Source organism: Stylophora pistillata, chromosome 2 (assembly GCF_964205215.1).
Source record: "Stylophora pistillata chromosome 2, jaStyPist1.2, whole genome shotgun sequence".
Taxonomy (NCBI): Eukaryota; Metazoa; Cnidaria; class Anthozoa; order Scleractinia; family Pocilloporidae; genus Stylophora; species Stylophora pistillata.
In genome coordinates this window covers 22,485,420-22,506,061 of record NC_142520.1, presented here as the reverse complement: position 1 = coordinate 22,506,061, position 20,642 = coordinate 22,485,420, and the positions used below count along the sequence as shown (strand labels likewise).

Below are 20,642 nucleotides of genomic sequence, written 5' to 3'. Positions count from 1 at the left end.
AATTCATGGCAGTCTCCATATAGACTCCCTCTTACCCAGTCTCCGTATAGACTCCCTGTTACCCATTCTCCCTGTGTACCCTGTGTACCCTGTGTACCCTGTGTACCCTGTGTACCCTGTGTACCCTGTGTACCCTGTGTACCCTGTGTACCCTGTGTACCCTGTGTACCCTGTGTACCCTGGGGGGAAATCCCATATAAAATGGACTGGGATGCTGGTCTGGAATTTTGAAATAAACTCCTAAAGGAGGGAAATGTATGCGTGGCCCAACAGTTTTTGGGTACACAGGGTACACAGGGTACACAGGGTACACAGGGTACACAGGGTACACAGGGTACACATGGGTACACAGGGTACACAGGGTACACAGGGTACACAGGGTACACAGGGTACACAGGGTACACAGGGTACACAGGGTACACAGGGTACACAGGGTACACAGGGTACACAGGGTACACAGGGTACACAGGGTACACAGGGAGAATGGGTAACAGGGAGTCTATACGGAGACTGGGTAAGAGGGAGTCTATATGGAGACTGCCATGAATTACTTGCCAAAAGACACGCGTTTTGATCTCTTTATCCCACAAGTCTCCGCGATCATAAAAGAGACTAAATATGGTAAAATTTCCCATAAATTCTGGCGAGCGGTATACCGCGCGAAATATTGAAAAACATGGCAGACGAGAGGCAGACGACAATTCAAGTTTGGTTCGCGTTTTCGTGTGGTAGATTAATAGTTTTAGCATCTATGAGTAGAAACACGATCGTGATGGATACATACTTATAAGATGGCAGAAAGTACAGTCACTACGAGGGCATTTTATGGGGACAATTCAAAGAGGTACCTGCACGTCACTTAAGCAGCTGTTGTGTTGATTTTCATTTACAACTACTGCTAGTTTGTTTAATTTTCTGGCTGTAGAACGAATGAAGCTTGGCAAAAAAAGATGAGTAAATTGGAGAGATGTGCCAGGGAATTCGGAGATCACCCGATTTTACTTAAACGTCAAAGGTACGCCCAACTTTTTAGTATAATTATTTGACAGAAATCATTACCACGTTTGAAATTATGCAAATGTTATTCATCGGTAAGAATCAAACATCTTGGGGAATGAAAATTTTCAACCCCCCTTCAAATTTGCATGCGCCTAGGCTCTCAGTGGGGATGCACAAAAATGCCCTTGTTAAAGGTTACAGCACTCCTGTTGCCATGGTAACAATGGCTGCTTGTTCGAGGCCTGGAGCCTCATTTTCATATAAAAAATATCGCAAAAGAAGTGTAAAATGTTTATTTGTCTATCTCAAGCTACATGCAACATTACAGATTGGTACTTCTACCATACATAGTGACATCATTCATCTCTACTTTAATGCATTCTATTTTCCCTTGGAGTGGACGTGAACACACCAATAGACTATTTATTTTGGTACAGTTTTGGTCACTTCTGCTGTAGGGTAAAACAGGGAAAACGTTTGTCTAAATTTCTCCAAAAGTACATCAATTCTGGAACTGAAACTATGCAGGTAGTTCATGGTTATGATATTCTAGTTTTAAAATGTGTAAAAATCTCTGCAGGCTAGCCTCTACTTTTCATAGTGGCAATTTGCGAACGAAGCTCAAAAATCAGATATTACATAAAATTAACTGGCAATGTTTACATCTAATGTTCTCAACAACAAATGTTTCACACAAATAAAAAGTGCAAGACTTTAAAAGAATGTTATCTTCTGAGCAATATCCTGAAGAGAGATCTTGCCTCTATTTTTAATATTTAAAAACAGTTGATCAACCCTCATGGAGGACTACCCGACGTAACGACAATCATGTGCGTATCATCCAGATTCCGAGTATTGTATCTTCTTTCATGGGAATTTGTGCAACCCGAAATCCTCTGATGATACACCGATACACTTGTCTGTCATTTGAAACATGTTAAAGTTGGTTGATCTACAGGAAACTATCTTAAGACCAATCATTTAACATAAACATGTACATTATCATGATGGCGTGACGCTGGATTTCTCCATAAAGTTTCCAGTTTCCATCAGGTCGCTCCAAGAAAGACAAGAAATGGACATTAATTGTTTCGATATTTCAGCAGATTTCCACGCATTCTGAAGTAAAAACAACCAAAAAAAAAAGAGAATAAAACCTTATTTAACGTTCGTAAATGCTGAGCGTGAGAGTATAAATCACAACTTGTCAGTGGTAGTAATGCATGTAAAATCAAAATCAACCACTCATGCCAAAACTATCACAAAGTGGAGATTTTGAAGTAAGTAAGTAAAACTTTATTTACACAGGGTAGCCCATTCAGCACAAGGCTGGTTTCCATAGGGGCCCTGTTTCTTAAAAATAAATTACATCAAAATTCTCAATTATTTATATATATGACAAGGATTTTAAAGCTACATTAACAGCCTAAGACCACAAAGCCAAAACTCCGTTAGGACCTAAAATAGTTGATAAAATATCAAGTTAAGATAAAAAGAAATGTCTTGCTCGGCGGCAGAATGTTTAAATGTTTTCACTCTTCACAATGTTTAAAGGAAGTTCATTAAAAATTTCTGTGCCAGTAAAAAGAAAGGTCCTTTTCCCAAAATTTTGTTTTACTTTTGGTAGGTATAGCCTCATTTTTTGCCTTGTGGAATAGTTGTGAATATTCGAAAATCTGGTGAAATATGATGAAAAGTAACTAGGAACTAATGAGTGAAGACAGAGAAAAACAAGTTTAGCCTTGTGGTAATAGCGTCTACTGGAAAGATTCGGCCATTGCAGCTGCTCTATTGCTTAAGATGAGCGAGAGCAATGTGTAATAATCCATGCAGATCTATTTTGTAAGCGCTGTAGTCGATCTATAATTATCTTGCTGTAGAAGGTTACTCCAGGCAATGTCACAGTAATCAAATAAGGGAAGAATTAAAGCATTATGAACAAGTGTTGCTACCTCCTTCGTGATGAAACTTCTAATTCGGCCCAGAATACTAACCCTTGATGCCACCTTTTTACACACATAGTCCACGTGAGCCTTGAACAACTCAGTATGGCCTTATTACAACAAATGGAACAGGGATTTTATCACAATAATTTTCTACAAATTTAGCTTTGCGTGTGGATAGTGAGTAGTTTGAAAGGTGGAATTATGACATGATTTCATTGAATCTTTCATTTTGAACTTTGTTTTGATTTTTTATCGATCAAGACATGGAAGGAAACATTGTCTGACTCAATTGCACTGCGGCGGTGACAAGTCTCTCGTTATCATATCTTGTGCAAATTTTCTGACAGTTTTCTAACAGTTTTCAGATGATTCGAAATGTCTCAGATTCGAAACATCTCAGTTCCTGTCACCCGGAAATGACATCTGCTTGAACCTGCTGTTTGTAAAAAGAAGCAATATGTTGTACAAATTGATATTGTGGCAACTGGGTTTTATGTGTAGTACTACCACTGACAAGTTGCAATTTACATGTATACTCTCACTCTCAGTGTTTATGAAAGTTCAATCAAGGTTTTCCTCCCTTTTCTTTTTTTGGTTGTTTTACTTCAAAATGCATGGCAATCTGCTGAAAATTAATATTAAAAAAAGTCAATTTTTCTTCTTCTTTGGAGCGACCTGATATAAACTTCATGGAGAAAGTCATTTTCACGCCATTGTGATAATGTACATGTTTATGACAAATGACGGGTGTTACGATAGTTTCGTGTAGATCAGCCAGCTTCAACATGACTTTGTTTCAAATGACAGACAAGTATATTGGTGTATCGTCAAAGGATTTCGGATTTGCTCAAATTCACATGAAAGAAGGTACGTTACTTAGAATCTGGATGATATGTACACGATTTAAGTTACATGATTGTAGTTACATTGGTTAGTCCTCCATGTAATATTTTTTTAAAATATTACAGCTAGAGATGAGATTTCTCTTTGGGATATTGCTCAGAAGATAACATTCTTTCAAAGTTTTGCACTTTTCATTTGTGTGAAATGCTTATTGTTGACAACATTAGATGTAAACATTGCCAATTTAGGCAATATCTGATTTTTGAGCTTCGTTTGCGAAATGCTACTATGAAAAGTAGAGGCCGGCCCACAGAGATTTTTACACATTTAAAAACTAGAATATTATAACCAACTCAGTGCAAAGTTACGTATGATGCAGAGCGCTATTTATGCAATAGCGGAAATCAGACCTGAAAAAAATCAGGCCTGTATGGGATTTGAATCACTGACCTCTGCGATACTAGTGCAGCGCTCTACCAATTGAGCTAACAAGCCAAGTGGGAGCAGGCCGTTAAGTTCATTCTTAATAAACCCATGATGATAAATCAGATACAAATATGAACTTTCATATATTCAAATATGAACTTTCATATATTCATTGTATCTAAGTGCATAGTTTCAGTTTCAGAATCAGTGTACTTTTGTTTAGCTTTAGTTATTTATTTTTTTGGCAAATGTTTCAACCACTTTTAGTATCTAATAGCTGAATAATTTTGACTGGATAATGACGTTACTGCCATGTCCAAAATGTCCCTGTCTAGCATGTCAAACGTATTCTAATGTTTTAATAAAAAATGTTTTATTGCAATTTTCTATTAGTTTAAAAACGTTTTCCTGAAGGCAATTTGCTTTTTCTTCATTGTTTTTTTTATCCATACACTGTGTACATAATACATAATACATAAGTATGGGGCTGTGCAGTGCGGAAATCCTACCCTCGTGTCATCTTTAGTTACAAATGGTCCCTACACAATTCCAATTTACACCTTTGGCTTCAATAAATTTAATACATCACCAAATTAAGATGTACGATTATGCTATAGTTAATCAGTGAACCAAACAATTTAGATAAAGATAAAGATGAAAATGATCATATAAAGCAGGAGTTTAATGGGAAATTTTATCAACGTAATTCATTAGGAAAGGGATAATAATGATTAGAAAACAACCTAGCTTGCTCCGAATCTCACTAAAATGCCAGCATGGACTTCTATATTTTCCTTCCTATTTACTTCTCCTCAAAATACAGCACTCCAAGATCCATGAGGTTGTGTGCAGGTAGAACCAATGTTGCATTGGGGTATTGGGGTCTATTAAAGACCGCAAAAAAAAAAAAAAAAGAAAAAAAAGCAGATCAAAGCTGAAAACCATGTGTAAAACCATCAAAATGATTTCAATTTCCACATCCCTGTTATCAAAACCCTAATGCAGTGAGACAAGAGAAATGGAAACCTAATAGGAAAAACCAAAAACCATATCTGATACCAAATGCAAAACCCATTGGAATTTTTTGATAAAAACCCAAAACCATTTTAAAAGAAATGGAAAATCTGCAAACTGGAATGAGCACCAAAACTGAAAAGCAGATTTTTTTTCGGCTTAAAGCTGAAAACCAGTCTAAAAAATAGCCAAAACTGCAAGACCAGAAATCCCAATGCCCCTCCTCATCGTGATCTGAACTTTTTAAATCTCTTAGTTGCTGTTGAAGTTAGGCCTGTCCTCTGAGGTGTAATAGCTGCCGAATATTTAATGTGTTTCTAGTGGGTGTAATGGGTGCTTTAGAAAAGACTGAATGTCTAATGTGTTTCTAGTGGGTGTAATGGGTGCTTTAGAAAAGACTTACTCTGTCACTTCCACTACGCTGCATGTTCAGCTTTACTCTTATCTTTGCTGGTAATTAAATTACAACTCAGTTGTGAAGTTACGTCCCTAACATTGATGATGTTTTTTAGGATAGAGGACCCTCCACCTATCTTTGAAACTTTCCCACGACAACAGATGGCCTTTGATTACCTTGAGACTTGTCAAGAGGTAGGTGAGCTAAAGGTTTAAAAGTTTCTTTTAATTTCTTCTCATTTCTGGGAGTTAAGACATACTTTTTAGCAAACGTAATATTATTTAAATTATATATTTTTTTGTCACCTCAAAATTATCATTTTCTTAAAGCTTCCTTCAACTATTATATCCCTGTGATTGGCAGGTCTAGGCCTAGTATCACTCAGAAAGGCAATTCTAATCCTCAAAGAAAAACGTACCTGCAGTTTATGGAATCTCAATGGTTAACAAAAGATCAGCTTCTCAAGATTTTAGAATAAGAATTCTCCTTTGACAAATTTGACGTAGCTGTTCCTAACACACACCAAGGCAGACAATTATTAGTGAAGGTTTACAGTTTACCTCTCATCTTAGAACATTAATTTCTTTCTGTGCCTCAACCATGCCATAATTTATTCAGCAGAGTTACTTCACCTAAATTTTTATTTGTTTCTGAAAGAATTTCTTGTAATGCAAGTGAAGTAACTGGATTTTTACCTTTTAATTAGGAATAGCAGTTTTTGGATTTGTTTTTCTCTTTCTACAATCACTGTACTTTTGGGTTCATTCTCACCATAAAGCAAAACTAGTATAAGGATACGAAGTAATGAAATACTGTAACTAATAGCACATTTTATAGTGAAATTTAATTTTTTTACTGGATAGGATGTTCATGTGTTTGCCAAAGAGAAAGTCTGTGATGGAAAACGTGGCTATAATTATTGTTGCAACTTTACCATATTTTTGGCACAAATACAAAAGGTCAGGATCACATTTATTTTACTGCATTTCTTAGCAATCTTCAAAAAAAATGCACAAATGGGTGGATCCAGGGTTTTTCTCAAGACACAGTGGGACCATTAACAAATGACCCAGCTGATGTCTGCACTGACAAAAAGAAGGGCTACTGCTTGAAACAGCCATGCTAAACTACCATTCTCAAGGCATCAGACATACATTTTTCAATCCTGTCTCATGTTTTTCTCCAATACAAACAAACTGTTGAGTTTTCTTATACAGGTGTAAGAAAAGTGCAGGTCATCTCAGAGGGATGGGGTGCACATCTCCTGCATCCCTGCCCTGGATCTCTCCCCTACAAGGCATGGTATATTTAAAACTTCTGGCAGTGCAAAAGCTTGGTGGGAAGGGTAGGTGAAGCTGACCAAAGAAGAGTTCAACTGACCTTTACGCAGATTCTAAAATCTCCAGTACAAATAGCTCGAAATGAAGAAAGTTGATACAAGTGCAAAAAAAAAAAAAAAAAAAAAAGACAAACAAAAACCTTATTCTTTCCTTGTCATTCCTGATATTTCTTTTTTCAACTTGGCAGGATATGCTCGCCAGAGGACAGAAATTATTATGAAGTGATACCAGAAGGTACTCTTAAATCTGTGTATCATTTTAATTGTTTAATACATATTTTTAAAATAGTCATTCACAGACTTCGTTCTTTCACTTCCAAGATCTTATTAGTAAGCCTCTTTACTGTACTCTCTTGTGATGTTAGTTTGGAGAATTTGTTGTTGGATTGACTATTCTCATCAGTTGTCTGCTTGATATTGAATTGATGTTGTAGAGAGGTATTCTGTTATGGTCACTCAGTTGGGAATTAAGGGGTAAAGTGGGATCAAAACTGTTGAAAACTGAGACAGCAAATTGTTCTAGATTGGTAAAATACTGTTGAGATGAAGAAGGTGGCCATTGTAGTTGTTGATAACAAAATAGAGGTCTGGGCCCAGTTGTTCAAAGGCTGGTTAGTGCTAACCCAGGGTTAAATTCTAATCAGGATTCTTTGTTCCTTTGTTCAAAAGGCTTTCTTACAACAGATGAGTTTCTCTATTCTTTGAAGGACGTTCAGTCATCAAATTGTAGACAAAAAGAATTGCACTGAATTTTTTTTTAAAGCTTTCAGATCTTAAATCTGATCTCGCACTAACCCTAGGTTATCTTAACCCACCTTTGAACAACCTGGCCCTAGCAACTATAATTATTGTGGAGTTGGTTTGACATCTTACACTTAAGATTCTGTCGCAATATTATTGACCTTTGAATGATCCTAGGGGCTGCCTGCCGACTATACTTTGACCTGGAATTAAAAACTGAATTTAATCCACAAAAGGATGGAGCCAATATGGTAGACATTTTCATCAAGGTGAGTAAAGGACAGTTGATTAAAGGCAAGAGAATAAATGTGGACAAACAAGAGAATATTTTCCATTGCTGAGTAAATGTGTGTGGCGGAAGGTCTGCATAGGGAAAAACTGTGTTGAAGGTCTAGTGCACCACCCAATGTCAGGTAATACTCAAGACTTATGGTACAGTTTTTGTCACATGGACTGATCTACACCAGTAAATAACTTAATATCTATTTTTTCTGGTGGCTTGCTTTTTTTCTGCTGTGGAGCAAACGACACAGGATAAATACTAGACAGTTGTATGTATTGTAAAAGGCTGTACTCGATCAGATCCTAGGATTTAAGATTCAGGTCCCCTGATGCTTTAAAAATAATTTTTAATGAAATAACCCAGGTAATGCAAATGTATCAGGCGAACTCTGGGTTGTAACTAGAGAATTCTCTGAAATGTTTGCTCAGTGAAAACCCCCTAGCCTGATCTGTCATTCCTGGGAAGCATTTAACCCTAGCCTAATCTGTCATTCCTGAGGAGCATTAAACCCTAGCCTGATCTGTCATTCCTGGGGAGCATTAAACCCTAGCCTGATCTGTCATTTCTGAGGAGCTTTAAACCCTAGCCTGATCTGTCATTCCTGGGGAGCATTAAACCCTAGCCTGATCTTTCATTCCTGAGGAGCATTAAAAGGGGGACATTATTTATTATGGAATGAATATGAATATTTTTTTTTCTTTTTCAGTATGTTTGTCACCACCTGAAAAACATTTATGGTGTTGATTGCAACAGGAAATATATTATAGATTTGGATTCAAGGTTAGTTTCTAGTAATGAATGCTTCTTTCCATGCAAATGCATGATTCAGATAAGATTTCTTATTATCCTTGGGAAGTGCTATTACTATTTTCTAGGATTTCTTGTTGACTCAGGGTCAACAAGCACTGTTATGGTATAGGGACAACTTCCTCTTGGCAAATCCAGATAAGTTTCAGTCTCTTACGATTAACCCAAGAAACATAGATGCAGATAAGAAGGGCAGCGTTCTCACCATCGCCAATGACGCGATCAGGAAAACTGAAGAAATCAAGCTATTAGGAGTAAATATAGACAAGAACCTTAACTTTACACAACACATTAGCGAAATATGCACTAAAGCCAGCCAGAAAGTAGGAGTCCTCATGCGCTTGCGTAACCTAATACCATGCCAAGCTAAGCTCATACTGTATAAAACAGCTATAATGCCACATTTAACATACTGTCATTTAGTCTGGAACTTTTGTAAATCTTCAGATGGGCGCAAAATCGAACGCATCCAAGAGCGAGCCCTGCGTGCGGTCTTCAAAACAACAACAGAGACATATGAGGAACTTCTTAAGCGTGCTAAGTTACCTACGCTTCATAATAGACGCTTACAGGACATAGCAACACTAATGTATAAAGTAAAGAACGATCTAGTACCCAGCTACATATCTGAGATATTTACTCGAAAGGGTACTCGTTATAACCTTAGGAATAGTGACTTTGAAATACCACGATTTAACACTATACGCTATGGTAAACACACACTAAGGTATCAAGGACCATATATTTGGTCCAAATTAGAAAATGGTATGCGTGAACTACCAAGCCTTAGTATCTTTAAAACTAGAATCCGTAGAGTTGACCTGGTAAGCCTAGTGGAAGACAGTGGCAACTGCTGCAATCTTTGCAGCACGTGATTTTTTTTTTTTTTTTTTTTTAATTATCTGCATGGTACAAGTATTTTTATGTTATCTGAACACTGTTGATATTTCTAAATATTTTAAAATTTTAATGCATAGTTTATCGGCTGTATTGTTACTTATTATGATACTGTACATAGTTTTTTTTTTTTTTTTTTTTTTTTTTTTTTTTATTAATTTAGTAAAAGTAGGTGTCCCCAATTAGCTCTATGAGCTAAATACATTGACACGGTAATAAAGATTTTATTATTATTATTATTATTATATACTGGTGATTAAAAAATGGTAGTTGATCAACTTAGTTGCTCTCTTCAGTGCAAGTGAAAGTATTCCTGAGGTCTAACATACTTGGGATTCCAACAATTTTAATGATAATTATCACTTTAAAAATATAGAGATACTTTATTTCAGAGCCTGGTTTGGTCTTTTCAGATGTTTCAAAGAGAAATGCTCCTCTTTCATTCAGTGCGTCATGCCGAAGTACAACTATGTTGTTCATGTATCAACAGTTTTTTCCTCTTTGTTTTAAGGTTTTGGCCTCCTTTTGTTGTTTCAATAGCTTCTCTCATTTTCCTCTTTGACTTTGGCCACTGCTGTTGTTCAGCTAAGATGATAAAGTAACATTGTCAGAGGAAATGTTAGGTCACAATGACCCAACCAAACCCTGACCTTAACATGGTATCTCTTTACCTATAATTTATTCACATTGCCAAAATTGCAAGAGAACTTCATTTTTAAATAATAATTTTGATCCGTTGATCTATATAATTACTCTGTAATCCCTTGAGTCATTAACAAGTAAATTGTTGTTGATTTGTTTTCAGTACTTCCTCTAAGTTTTCGAGACATCTGATCTTCCACTTACCTGGTGCTGTATTTAAAGATAACATTCATGCTGGTAAAATGCTGTTGTTTGTGGCACAGAAAAATAATATTTACTCTATTATGCTACTTTAAGAAACTCAGAGTCTGCAATTCTGCTGATAATTTGAAGGATTGAGGATTTCTTGCTCTTGTCTTATTTTGTAGTGGAACAATTTGAAGGTCTTCATTAGCCTTCAGAAAATGGATTTTCTCTGACTGCCTAATTCTTCTGCTTAATTTTTGTGGCCTTAGCTATGTTTAATCCAGACATGAAGTTGTTGTGTATAATACTGTATTACTCAATTGAGACAATTTTTGATTTTGATCAAGAACTCTGATTTTCACGAAACTTTGTCCGACACATTTGTACATTACTGGAAAGGAAGCTCAGAGTTGGTTCTGAGTTTTCTGCAAACAAAGATGTGGGTTCTGACTCTTATCAACCAACTTATCCAAAGAGTGAGGTCTTGACTGGAAATGACTCTGTCCACATATCTGAAATTAATGCAAAAATACAAGAAGAGACACAACATGAAATCTTTACCTCAGGTGCAGTTTTGGACTGATTGTGTAGTGTTTGCAAAGTCAGTTTTATTATATTATTGATGTTTGGTATAAAGTATGGTTTAAATTCATCACACTGAAACAGAGAATTTGCATTGTGACCATTATGGCCCCTCATTACCAGAGCTTTCCAGGTTTCTGTAGCTAGTCCTTGGAAGGTAAAACGCTGCTGTCAAATGGCAAGTGTGTGCATTGGGATTAATTTTTGGCTGCTTGTTCACCAATTTTCTGCCCAAATTTCAAAGGAAAATATAAGAAACAACCAGTGCCTCCCTAAATAAGCAAATGGAATTTGAAGAATTTTCAGAAATTTTTAAAAGGAAACAAAAGTAAGGAAAAGAAAACGCTTTCACGAGACTTTTTCAAACACAAAGATTAGTTAGGTGAGGGTTTCCTTTACATTTACCATCCTATTTTGAGGTTTACCGAACAAGAAAATTATTCATTAAATTTTGTAAAATACAGTGACTTATTGGCTTGTGTGTTTTTTTGTAATTAGTGCCGTGACATAACTTGGCTCTGACAGCCTTAAAGTATGCCACCTGGTCATTACAATGTTGGCATAGATATTTGACTGATGTGTTGGCAGGTAACATTCATCACTTGGCTGAGTTTCCTGATGACCTCTTCTATCTCAAAGTAGAGAGAGTCGCTCTTCTCGTCTGGAGCACATGCACAAAAAAAAAATCAATTTTGTTGTGAAGCTAAATTCACAGAGTAATTGTAGCACTTTCATTTGCCTTTGTAGTTAACCTGCAAGAACTAAGAGAACTTATTGTGAAGGATGTAAAAGGTGAATTAGGGATTTTCTGTGACCAAGGTGTGTTTAATAATAAGAAAGTAAAATCAGAAGCCAATAAATGTAAATGTTGCATTGATCTTGTGCAGATGAGAAAATTGTCACTTGCTGACTTCACTAGTTTTAACTTTCAGGGGTTTATACAAGAAATAGAAACTTTCGAATTTTCAAGTCAACAAAGATAGGAAAAGATTCTCATCTGGTTCTCTCCAGACAGAACACCTATAAGGTATGTAATAAAGGAATTTTCTGTTGTGCCTTTATTATTAACACATGTCAGATGGAGAGAGTTTGACCACATTTTTCGTGTCTTTGTTTGTCACGTAACAGCCTAGCTTCAAAAATGTGAAAGGAAGTTTCTCCAAAGATTCTGAGTACTTGCTATTTCTTGATTCACTAGTATCCAATGTCAGGTGAGCACACAACTTGTTTGACAAGTGTGATGACAAATTTGAGTCTTCACCCGGTGTAACTTTTTTCTAAAATTAATTCAATCTGTAATTAGTGTTTCTTTCTGTTTTGTAATCCTTTTCGTTATCAAACAGTATGCAAGTGGGAGGAAAAGATGTCAAAGTATTAACATGTGGCAGCTGGGAGAAATCTTGCAAAAGATCTTCTCGAATGGATGCACGCGATTCAAGTATGTCTTGTAGTTAATTGTCTATCAAGAATATTTGTAAAGACGTAACGGCCCTGTAGTATGTTTCTGCCGATGGGAAGATTGAAGACAAGTCAGGGAGAGGTTTACCAGGGTTCTGGCTCTCAGTATTGGTGCTTAACCCCCTCGCAAACCGATCGCCATCTCTCGTTGCGCAAGTCCTTATTTTCCTACAGGCAAAGAAACCCTGGCACTGAAGCGTTTGACAAGGGCTTTCTTGCTGGTCATTTAGCCCATTTTGGACCGACAGTTAGGTGACGATCAAAGGATATTAATTTTAGCCGGAAGTGATCAGAAAGTTAGCCGACAATTAAACAACAGTTACAGCTGAAAGTTGACGGACTGTAGCCCATTGTTGACCTATGTGTTACTAGTTGAAGCAGATTCTATACCTCTCCTGTGGTCTCTTTTTTCGGTGATGTTAAAGAAAGTTGATCACAAGAAGGAAGTTTGTCTTCACTTAAAATTCTTCTCCTTGTTGCTAGGTTCGCTTTCTCAGCATGGATATGAACACTCCCCTTATCCTGAAATTGACAACTTTATCTTAAGTGTTCTCACCAAGGGTGGAGTACAGGGTCAAATCAGGAGATGGGTTTATTTTCCACAAGGTACCGTCTTAGACAAAAGCTTTTACATATAAAAAAATTATCTATATATTAATGATTATACGTTTGTCAAGAAAAGAGTCATCTTTAGTAATTGAAGTCGCAATCAGTTCCGCTTTTGCCATTGAATGCTCTTCCAAGTGAGTCACAGATCACTTGTTTGTGAGCCAAGCATTAAAGTAGGTTATTACAGAGACGATTAGAGGCAAACATGCGCGATTGGTTGAACAACAATCTCGAAACTACATTTCGTCTAAACTGAGCCTTCTGAAAAGCCTCCAAGTCTCCACGACAGTTCCTCTCTTTCATTTTTTTTTCTTTCAAGTATTGACTGGTACTATTTATTGTTAGTTTGATATGGGATGATGCTACTGGATCACTGATCTCTGATCTCTAAAGCATTAGAACATATAGGAACATTATATCAATATTTATGATGTGCATACATTCAGTTCAGTCTGAGGCGTGCCTCTGGACAATGAATGTAAGGAACAGGAGATCAGCTGTTCTTTCAAATTCAGTGAATCAGGCTGTGCCCTTGCAAAAAGATCTAGGAAATTCCTAGGAAATCCTAAGATTTTCCTAGGAATTTCCTAAGAATATTCCTAGGAAATTCCTAGGAATAAGGTGTGAAATTTCACAGTAAATTGGGACGAAGAATTCAAAGAATTCCTAGAAATTTCCTAGGAAATTCCTAGGAGTGAAAAAATTAAAATTCGAAAAAAATCCTAGGAAATTCCTAGGAATTTCTTAGGATACACATTTCACTTTTGTCTGACCAAGATTAGGTCCCCAAGGAAATTCCTAGGAAACTCCTAGGAATTTCTTAGGAAAATAGGAAAAATAGAATATAGACACTTTAACAACTGCCCCACAAAGTGGAGATAGGGTGCCTGAGACATCCAGGAGCTTCCACTATTGGCAGCCAGCTCCTAGATGAAGACTGCTCCCATGGATGGCAAATCCAGGCGACCCAGCCATGAGCCCCCACACAGAAGGAGAAAAACAGGGAAAAATGCTAACGCTCAGAAAAACACTGACTAAAACACTAACAAAACTGAACAACGTCCCGTGGACCAAGAACAAAAGGAATACAGGTGCATGCCAGACCGCTGACTGCGCCGGGTAGCACTTGTGCTCCACATTGTCAACTCCATTAAATTGCACTTAACTGCATAAAACATACAACACCATATGATAGGAATTGAATTGAATTTATTATATACAACTCAAATAAACATTATAATTAACAATACTTTTTGTTGTTACTATAGATTGTACATGTATATACAAAATTACTTGGAATGCAAAACAAACAGTAAAAGATCATTCAAAGGATTAATAAATTGACAACTTAGGATTCACATATATCAATTATCAGAAATCGTGCAAGGCTGATGCAATTTGAAAAGTTTGGATCAAAATATACATTTTTGGCAAAATCATTATTTTCCAGTGGAGCATGTTTTCATTCCGGCTGATAAAATGCGCGCACAAACATGTCAATGCTATTTTGGCATCTGAACTAATTAAGATTGTTATTCTTATGTGATATCATTTTAATTGTTAATTAGTATAGTTTCAGAGCTGAGCAAAGAGTTTCCAGCAATCTGATTGCTCGAGTGGTTCCTTATTTAACAATTATTCGCGGAAGGCAAGGTGAATATCGTCAAATAATCCCAGAGACGAAGTCGAGGGGATTATTCGACAATATTCACCGAACTTGAGGCGAATAATTGTTTTAGTATAATTTAAGAGCTGAACAACAGAGAAATTTCAAAAGTCATAACATTGTAGTAACATTTACATTTTATTTTAACATTTTATATAAACCGCGTGGGGCGGTTTATATAGCATCATATAAGGAACTGCTCGACAAATCAGATGGCTGGAACTCTTTGCTCAGCTCAGAAATCATACTAAGACGCTATATAAACCGCTCTGTGCGGTTTATATAAAGTGTTAAAATAAAATGTTAATAAATGTTACTAAAATGTTATGACTTTTGAAAATTCTCTATTGTTCAGCTCTGAAATTATACTAAAACAATTATTCACCTCAGGCTCGGTGAATATTGTCGAATAATCCCCTCGACTTCGTCTCGGGGATTATTCGACGATATTCACCTCACCCTCTGCGAATAATCGCTACATATAAACAGTGACTTCTGATATAAAGTTGCAACGCTGGTGTCTCTCATGCTTTCAATATCTTCTGAGACAGTTCCTATATAATTTGCGAAGGTTTTATATTGGATCTTTGTCGTATAAATAAACCAAAAGTGATGTGAATTTTCACAAATGATCTAGGCATACAAAAAGACTATGGGCTATTAAAAGCTTTAAAGTGTACTCTAAAGCAGAAATACTTTTTTCTAGGGGGATGGAAAAGGATTGGTCCGCTGTAACGTCGTCACCCCGCAAAATGGCGCTTCGCTTTGTCACACGTGCAAAAGTTATGAAAAGCCTTTAACTCAAAATTACCTGGAACAAGCAAACTAAGTTCTTGCTTTAAAGCTTCACCTTTAGTACCTTTAAAATGACACAAATAAGAAGCATTTATTACCATTATATTCAGTTTAAACTAATGAAACTTAGAAAAGCTACTTTTAAAGCTAAGCTTAAAATTCTTACATATTTATTCATATGTTCTGCAATCAATCGATAGAAGTAGAAATGATACATATGACAACGATTAACCAAATAAAAGTGTAATACTTACTGTGAACAGAAATAACTTTCGCCTTGAAAATCTGAGTGCCCTCTTTTACTTCGTATGGCGACAATTCCACGACATTATTCTATTCGTGTTGCGATTTCTTTTCCATAACGTATTATGTCTTTGTCTTTTAAGACGCTTATGCTATGACCTTCTTCGATCCATTCGACCAGAACCCAAATAACGCTGCGAACGCTTTAAAACGTTTAGATCAGAGAAGAACACAGCAAGACTCAGCTGCAACGCACAAAACTTTCGAGTAAAGGACGTTGTAGAGCGGAATAGAACGTTGAATTGAGCGGCAAGCCTGGAAACTTCACCTTATTGGATTATACTTGGTCATGTGTCGGTCATGTGAAGATTTTGCTCATGAAAGACTGGGACTAGGGATCGTGTGATCCATTCAGCGCCATGGTCGCCATCTTATGAACGGTGATCGAAGTAGCGATTAATGACTTTTAAAGTTAGTGTTAACGCCTGCTAGTATGAACCATGGATGGGAATGAACATCAAATTTACAAATTGGTCAAACTTAACGGCCAAGAGAAGTATGAATGTACGGCTTGTAAACGTGTTCTCTCACGACAACAGACAATGGAAAATCACATGCGCTCTGTGCATCGTTACGTTGGACCGGGTAAGAAAATGTAATGTAATGCTTAAGCTTATAGCGCATTTCACAATGTCTCAACGCACTTCAAGCTTCAATGATGCTTGTAAGTTTCAAAACAAGTACGAAAAAAACTATAGAATTGATAAGCAATTCTTTTATAAAAATGGCAATTAAGCTTAAGAAATTAATTTCAAAATCCTCTCTTCCTCAACTGTTCCTTCTGAACCTACAACTATTCTTTTATCCCTCTAGCACTTTTTGAAAAGAAGCATCGCATTGATATTTCTTATTCTCAATGTTTTAGGTCTGACCTGAAAGCAAAGAGTGTCACTGAAATTTTGGAGAAGATTATGCTTCTAAATGGCAATTCCAGAAACCATGTTATAACAAGATTTCCAAACTTTAATGCTGTCTGTGGTTAGATATAAGAAAATATCACTTTTTAAGTCTCAATATGCCAGATTTGAAATTTCCCATCGCTTCAAATAAGACTTCCTTGTTATAATATTTAAGTAAAGATATGTTCTTAAGCTTTTTGTATAAAATATTCTAATCTGGCAAATAAATTGATACTTGATACTATCTATACTGAACTTAAGTTTACTTTAAATGGAAAGTATGTAGAATTCACCATATAATTGGAATAAATCAGGAGACAGTGCAAAATTATGTTGGCTGAATCTTACACATTGTGATAAACCATTTTTCAGGGATGCCTCAGGCTGATATAACTTTGTATTTCAGTGTGGTCAGAGTCGCTGTCCTTGCAGTATAGCATTTTTTATTATCTGACTGGAGCACCAAACACATGGATTGAAAGCCCACTTGAATTGCATTTGATTTAGTTTTCTGCTTGTATTCTTTACTACAGTAAATTTTTATTTCAATGTATTGTGATATGCAATTGAAGGATAAAAAATTAATGTTTTATTGGAAATTGTATAAACTTCAAGAATATATGCTTTAAAATTAATGTGTTGTAAATTATAATGCAAAATAAAAAAAATTTGTGGTATATTGCAAGTAGTGACTTTTTGAAACATCTAAAATGGCACTTTTCTTTCAAAAGCTAAACTCACAAGTATAATTCTTAATTAAGGTTTTATTTTAAAAAATAATTTTTTCTAGTAAATTCCTAAGAATTTCCCAAGGATCAAGAATCTATTTTTTTATGTAAATTCTACCTGTAATCATTCCTAGGAATTTCCTAGGAAATTCTTAGGAACCTAGTAATGTTTGTTCACACCTCTAGAGAGCTTAAATGTTTTTAGGAAAATTCCACTGACTCCTAAGAAATTCCTAGGAAATTCCTAGGAATCCTAGAAAGCTAGGAAACCATTTCGCAAGGGTGATGAGTGCAGAGAATTTCTAGAGATAATGTGTAAACAAACAAATTTCTTTTTATTCAACTGGAAAGTTAATCACTTATGATGTTATTAATAACCGTTGGTGTGAAAACATCGGAAGAGCGCACAAGAGTAATAACGTGATGTAAGCCATTAAGCCACTCTTTCAGTAATGATTAACAGGCAGATTCTGTTTCCGTGCATCTGTTCAGTAATAGATCACAGGTAACGTCAAAATGTGGTAAGAACATAGAGTCTTTCCACATTTAAACGTCTTCTGTGATCTATAACTGTACAGACCTTCTGCAACACGAAATATATTTGTTTTATATTGTTAGAGAGCAAATAATGTAAATGGTGACGTCATCTATGCGCCTGTCCTCTAATAGATCATAAGTAAGAAGCAATCAGAATGCACGTGTTATTCAGCTTATCATATAAAGTGCATGTATTTTCTTTGCCTTACAGTGTGTTTACTTCGGGTTTGGATCACGACGATTCTACTGCATGGTGCTTATGTTGTTCTATCCAAACTCCCTTGAAAGAAAATGAGGTTAATAAACAAAATATCGTCCGTGAATTATAAGAAAGGTGAATCAATGATTATGAAAAATACACCAACACGCAGTTAATTTTTTTTATACTAGGATTGTGGCAGACTTGAGACTTGGTGTTTACTACCAGAAATGCCACGACCCCGACTGTAGAGGGATTGACTATCGTTCCCCTGGTATGTTCTGGCTGCCGAAAGCACATCATTTTGTAGGATTTGTCGGGGAGCAGACTTAAAAATCGAGAATGCGGAAGAACGGTTCATGGAGAGTTCTCGCGCAGATTCCAATTGAAATGCAAAGTATGGCAGGGTTTTTTTCCAGGAACTGGAGAAGTAACCTTCAGTTTCTATCTACCTACCTATCTAATCTATCTAATCTATCTATCTAATCTATCTAATCTATCTATCTATCTATCTATCTAATCTATCTACCTACCTATCTAATCTATCTCATCTATCTATCTATCTATCTATCTATATTCAAATCTTTACCAGCATCATTCTAGCTTTTTACAGTCCTTCAAAAAGATAGTCAAGAGACGCTAACTCTTAAAATTATAAGAAAGGTGTGTATTTTTGCGAAAAATTTTCCAGACTTCGCAAAAGTATGGAAATAAAGATGCAGCCTTAAAAAATAATCAGGGAGAAGTCTGGAGTCTATTCCTAACGGCGAGAAGGGCCTAACTAAATTTCACATTCATCCATTAATTACCCAAACATTGGGAAAGCTTTATCGGTTGCGCTATTTGTGGAAGCATTGAGGGGATAAAAGACTTTTTACCGTATAAACTAGTCATAGCCTATTGTCGTATGTTCAAAAAAGCAATTTGCAAACCATTTATCGTGTGGTTACTTTCAGAAAAGCCTATACCACAGGAAATCAATCCGTTGTCAAGTTTTGAGGTAATTGAATAATCACTCTCCTGTGTAAAAAATTTGAATACGATTCATGAAATGTAGTTTACGCTGATTAATCTCGTAGCTCTTTTGTTAATTAATTTAAAAATTTTTCTAAACCGTTTATTTTCATTTTTCAGTTTTACGAGTTTTCAAGTAATGATTTTGATGACCAAGAGCTTTGTAAGTTGTTATCTGAATGCGAGCAGAGGCTAAATGATTCTAGGAATGATGAAATGGAAGAAATGCTAAATACAAACGAGAACAACATGAACGAAGATGGTGTCCCAAGAAATAAACAAGATGTAATGCAATTTGACAATAGTGGTTGTGTTACGCAACCTAAAGTTGGTGATTGTGACTTCGGTAATGACTTGGACGATGCATTACTGCTTGAGCTTCAGATTCCACACCACAGTTGGGATAGCGAGGGTGCAGTTTCACATACAAGAAGCCTTAGGGATCACAACAACCATACGTTACAATCTTGTCATGATAATGAGAATTACACCAACGAAATATGGAAGTTATCAGACGAGAGAAGCAACAAAACCAAAATAAATAAAACGGCTGGAACTGACCTCTCACCAAATTATGCGATTTGTCAGGATGAAACAGAAGCCAGGATGAGTGGAAAATATATGTGTGGTGGGGTATTACTTGAGGATTATTGCGTTGATGATGCGAGGGAAAAATTATTATCAAAAGAGGAAGTTTCTGAGTGGTTGGATGAAGAATCTCTTGGTGATTTAGAGTTGTCCATGGCTGCGGATGAGGCCGAAAGTACGGCTTTACCTAAGTTAACCTACTAGTTTAGCACACTTTTTTTTTATGTGAGAACTCTCTTTACCAGGAAAAGCTTCAAAGATAGTGTAAGTTATTTGTTAAGTTCAATTCGATGTTGTCCTGTAGAGCCCTGATTTCAAAGACAGTTTCGAGAAGTGTTTTCTAACTACATAAATGAGTGGTAAACGATGTAGCGCTGAGTTATCTCAGTTCTCAAATATGTGATCAGCTGGTTTTAACGGAAAAGAAAGCTTTGAAAAAGAGAGGCTTTCAAAAGAAGCTGTAAGAACCCAAATAAAAAACTTTAAAAAAGAAGTTTAAAAATCACTCGCCTTCGTCTCTTCTCACATTCCCAGTTATTTGATCATGTTTTAGAGCCCGGAAAAAAGGTTTTTCATTGCTCTTATGACATAACTAGTTGTCACCGATCAAATGCGGGCCCCTTTAAAAAAGCATCCGCTTGGAAACTGAATTGACCAATCAGAAGATGCGTACTATGTTCATTTATTTTAGAAAGCCTTATATAAAAAATATGGCCGGTTCAAGGTCTTCAGTTGGTAAAAGGA

The 20,642-nt window shown here is 36.2% G+C and overlaps 2 long non-coding RNA genes and 1 pseudogene across 3 annotated transcripts; 2 read left to right on the top strand and 1 right to left on the bottom strand.

Moving 5' to 3' along the window:
• The first annotated feature begins 661 nt into the window (after positions 1–661).
• LOC148737805 (DNA-directed primase/polymerase protein-like) lies at positions 662–20,403 on the top strand (annotated as a pseudogene). Its single transcript, XR_015996324.1, has 18 exons — positions 662–844; positions 926–1,015; positions 5,741–5,819; positions 6,489–6,584; positions 7,153–7,199; positions 7,883–7,974; positions 8,695–8,768; positions 10,498–10,576; positions 10,888–11,086; positions 11,850–11,921; positions 12,035–12,129; positions 12,231–12,313; positions 12,446–12,540; positions 13,044–13,171; positions 17,912–17,985; positions 18,488–18,570; positions 19,253–19,296; positions 19,431–20,403. The product of XR_015996324.1 is annotated as a DNA-directed primase/polymerase protein-like (transcript).
• Positions 14,359–16,022, bottom strand: LOC148737807 (uncharacterized). The gene is made up of 2 exons (XR_015996326.1): positions 15,885–16,022; positions 14,359–15,694 (listed from the first exon to the last, which is right to left on the bottom strand). It is a non-coding gene; the product is annotated as an uncharacterized LOC148737807 (long non-coding RNA).
• LOC148737806 (uncharacterized) lies at positions 16,313–17,078 on the top strand. Its single transcript, XR_015996325.1, has 2 exons — positions 16,313–16,518; positions 16,799–17,078. It is a non-coding gene; the product is annotated as an uncharacterized LOC148737806 (long non-coding RNA).
• Positions 20,404–20,642: the final 239 nt, after the last annotated feature.